General features: G+C 54.5%; 1 long non-coding RNA gene across 1 annotated transcript; it reads left to right on the forward strand.

The window, feature by feature from the left end:
- The first annotated feature begins 1507 nt into the window (after positions 1 to 1507).
- LOC149859215 (uncharacterized) lies at positions 1508 to 3071 on the forward strand. Its single transcript, XR_016443550.1, has 3 exons — positions 1508 to 1606; positions 2185 to 2376; positions 2893 to 3071. It is a non-coding gene; the product is annotated as an uncharacterized LOC149859215 (long non-coding RNA).
- Positions 3072 to 3975: the final 904 nt, after the last annotated feature.

A 3975-nucleotide genomic window follows, 5' to 3' on the forward strand; every position in this document is an offset into this window, starting at 1 on the left:
TTAAGCACCTCCTTATGTCTGCATCCCAGCCAGGCGGAGGGCTGCAGATGGGCCTGCCCGGGGACTGGAAAGCTGCACAGGAACCGTGCTGCACCACCGTCTCTGGTTACTATTGGCAACGGCCGGCTGTGGTCCGAGACATCATAAACACTTTTACAGAGATTGCTGTGTAGTGCCAGTGAATCAATCACAGAAGAAGTGATAGTGGAGTTTCATGTGACACCAGCTGAGACATTAAGGATGGAGAGATAAGGTGGAAGATGCCACTCCGGCCCCCGGGCACCCTGTTGTCCTCCAGCATTTCTGCTGCTGGCTCCCAGAGCCCAAGGGGTTAGCAAAGCAGGTCCTCAGCTTCCTGGAAAGGAGCAGAGCCTGGCATGTGCCCCTTTCTTTCATCAACTCGGTCTTAAGAGACTTAGAGCATGCAGTTACCTCAGGCAGGGGCAAGTGGCGGTTTACGCCCTTTTTAGATCAGCCTGACCCCATGTCAACGAGCTGCCGTGCCGCCTGCTCCAGTTTGCAGCCCGTGCCCTGGGCTCCGGGCTTTCGCCCTGGCAGGGTTCAGGTTCTGACGTGAGAGGCAATTGCGCCCCTGACCTGGCCTGGCTCTGCCTGGGCTTGCAATTCAGAGCCAGGCTGGGGCTCCTCCCTGACATCATGCCAAGCTGCCATGCACTTGGGCACATCCATCTTCTTCCCTCCTCACTCGGGGGCAAGGTCCCTGCATGCTCAGTGCTGCTGCTTTGGCCTCGCCTCCCTTCACAATGGTTTTCCCTCCAGCTGCCCGTGATTCCAGCTCCTGAGATGGGACGTAGGTCACAAAGGGATTTCCTTAGTCTGAATTAAGTGGAGCAGAGAGTGGCCACCTGTGCTTGGTCTGCACTGAGCATGACAGGATAGTTTATACTTAGTTACGGTCACATAAGGCGCAGACCTGCCATTGCCCTCTTGTATGTCCAGAGCTGCAGCTCTGCGCTGGAGTGTTTCATGCACTCTCCTCGGGTTTGAGAAGATGAGCTCTTCCTGGCCATTACAGTTTATGACTTAGATGTCAATAAACCTCGAACAAACGGCACATCTCTGAAGATGAAATGTGATCCACACAGCGCGGGAAGTGTGTTTATACCTAATGCAAGGGGACGGTTAGTCAATGAGTGGCAAGACAGAGTAACATGGAAGGAAACTGTCATCCAGGTCAGAGAACAAAGCAGTTTCATTTTCCTAAACCAGGTTTCTTGCCGTCAGGACGTGCTCGTGCACAGGGCAGGGAGGGAAACCTCCCGCGCTGCGCTGGCTGCTGCGGCTGGGGAAGAGAAGTGGCTGTGCTGAAAAGTGCAGCGTTGTGGCTGGATGCTCCCAGCTGGCGTGAGCTGACGTAGTTCTCCTTGATCCCAGCTGGGAACTGGCCTCTTGCGTTTTCCCATCAGTTTGCTTCTGTGGTGTGACATTCCCACCCACGAAAGAACGAGCATAGCTGGGGTTTCTGCAGACGCGATAAAGCATTTTGTTTGTAGAAGAGATGGTGAATATTCATGGGACTGGACTATTTCAGACTTGCCACATGTGTGACATTTGTCTGTCCTATTTTTGCTAGAAACCGGTGCTGGTGAGTATAAGGGATTTTGGTTCCAGCAGAATTTGCAAAAAATAAAAGGCGCTGCAGACCTGGCACACTATTGCTGGCAGCAGATTGCCGTGGTGCTGCACGTGCTACCTGAGAGCGCCACCTTCACGCGTGGGCAGCTCCTTACCTTGGGCCTCACCCTGGCTCATTTGACATCAGACTCAGAAGCTGTCAGTGGAAGAGGGCAGCAGCATCCAGCTGCCCCATGACCCTGCTCCCAGGCACAGCAAACCCCTCGATCCAAACCAGGCTCCGACCCTCCCAATCCAGTGGTTTTCAACCTGTGGTCCCCTGGGAGCTCGCTGACTATGTCTATGGGGTCTGCAAAAGATCGCGGTGATCAATGAAAAACATGTGAGTACCCCACTTCTAATTCAGAGGGGTCCATATCTCCATTCAAAATTTTTTTAGAGGCCCAGAAGTAAAAAAAAAGGTTGAAAACCACTGTCTTCATTGGTTGCTTCCAAATTTGTCTCTTCCTGGGGTAGCATCGATTAGGAGAGTCCTGGGGCTGGACAACAAAACGCCTCCACGTTAATTTTAATGGCTTTCTTATGCAGCCTCCGCAGTGTGACCGGACTAACGATGAGCCTTTGGATGGCAGATCGATGGAGGCTGCGGTGTCGGGGAGCTGAGATTAATGAAAGGAAATTGCAGGGAGTGCCCTCCTGTTCCCGCTCCCCTCGCCCAGGCTCCACGGCTTAGGCCTGCACAGGAATGAATACGATTCTCGCAGCCTTTGCTGAATGCTGGTGAGTGAAAGTCCTCATCTGCAAGCACTTAATGATATCTGACAACCAGAAAATGAGGCTTATTGACAGAATTCCTGTTGCTGTTTTGTGCCCTGGCTGAAATGCAGGTTTTCAGGCAAGACAGGCTCACAATGGACCCAAGAGTCGTGTACACCTCTTGCTTTTTGGTAGATATCAGTGTCAGAGAAACGGCTTTTTAAGGAGGGAGGGGGAATGGGCTGCTGCTGGATTTTCAGCTAGAGTGGGGGACCAGGGCAGATCTCCTTATAATCCTCGAGCACCGAATCATAGACAACGAGGGCTGCAAGGGAGCTCAGGAGTCATATCTAGTCCAGCCCCCTGCTCCAAGCAGGACCAGCCCCCACTACAACATCCCACCCAGGGCTTTGTCTACCCCGGTCTTCAAGACCTCCAAGGATGGAGACTTCACCACCTCTCTGGGAAGCCTGTCTCAGTGCTTCACCACCCTCCTAGTGAGAAAGTTTTTCCTAATATCCAACTACTCTGTATCTGCAGCTGTGACTCCGCGTGCTGGCTTGGCTGTGCTGGATGATGCCCCGGTCCCCTTCCTGCCTGTGGAGCTGGGTGATGTGGTGGTGGGTGCCAAGAGTCCTGGGCAAGTTGCAGGAGGAGTCTCCTTCTGCCTCGACCCCCAGCTCGGGTGAGTCCAACCAGCTCCTGGGGAGCACCACGTCATGGCACTGCTCACTGGGAAAGCCCTGCTCCATGAGGGCGGCTGCCAGGAGCCGGCCCTTCTTGGCTGGCCGGAGAGGCATGTGGAGGTGCCCCTCTGCCAGCGCAGCTCGGGGCACAGGACAAGAGGAGTCTCACTTCCCAGGCCCCTTTCCATCTCTCTCGGTGCCGCAGGCTTCATTAATAGCACAGACGTTCATTAATAGCAAATGCGTGCTGCCCACCCCCAAAGCATTCACCTCTTCATCCTGCACGCAAGCCCATGAGCATGTACATCATCGCCCGTGAGCACCAGCCCCTCAGTGCATGGTAATGGAGACAGCGAGAGGCAAAAGCCAAAGGGTGCAAAGGCCAGAGCCAGCACAGGACCAATCCCAGGCAGCTGTGATGGTTTCTCCGCACCGGTGCTACTGGCCAGGGCAAACTGGCTCACCCTGTCTGCGGAGGCCTCGGTACTATATAAGGAAAAAAGGAAAAGCACGCTGCACTGGAAGGGAGGTCTGCAGCCTGGCAGTGAGGTGTGGTACTTTCCAGCTGCTAGAGACCCTGGATGGGCAGCCAAGGTGCAGCCTGGCATCCAGCCCTCGCCTGGTGCCCTTGGAAAAGAGAGCAGCCGTGCTGCTCCCCACGTCCCTCATTCATTAATCACCTCTCCCTGAGGTGCCAGCGCCGGGATGTGCTCCACAGGAGGGAGTTTTCAGCGTGGGAGTCTGGCAGGTCGTCAGCCAGGAGCACAGAGGGAGGAGAGCGAGGGTCCATTACTGCCAGTTCATTTATAATTCTAATATAAATTCAGGATGCTGCCGGAGCCCTGTGTTTGCTAATTCACTTGACTGGCAGGCATGTGTTTGCTGGGAGCTCTCGGCGTTTCAATAACCTGTCTGGCTCCGTTGCGCAGGATCTTGA

Source organism: Crocodylus siamensis, chromosome 7 (genome assembly GCF_052110815.1).
Source record: "Crocodylus siamensis isolate JL-2025a chromosome 7, ASM5211081v1, whole genome shotgun sequence".
Taxonomy (NCBI): Eukaryota; Metazoa; Chordata; order Crocodylia; family Crocodylidae; genus Crocodylus; species Crocodylus siamensis.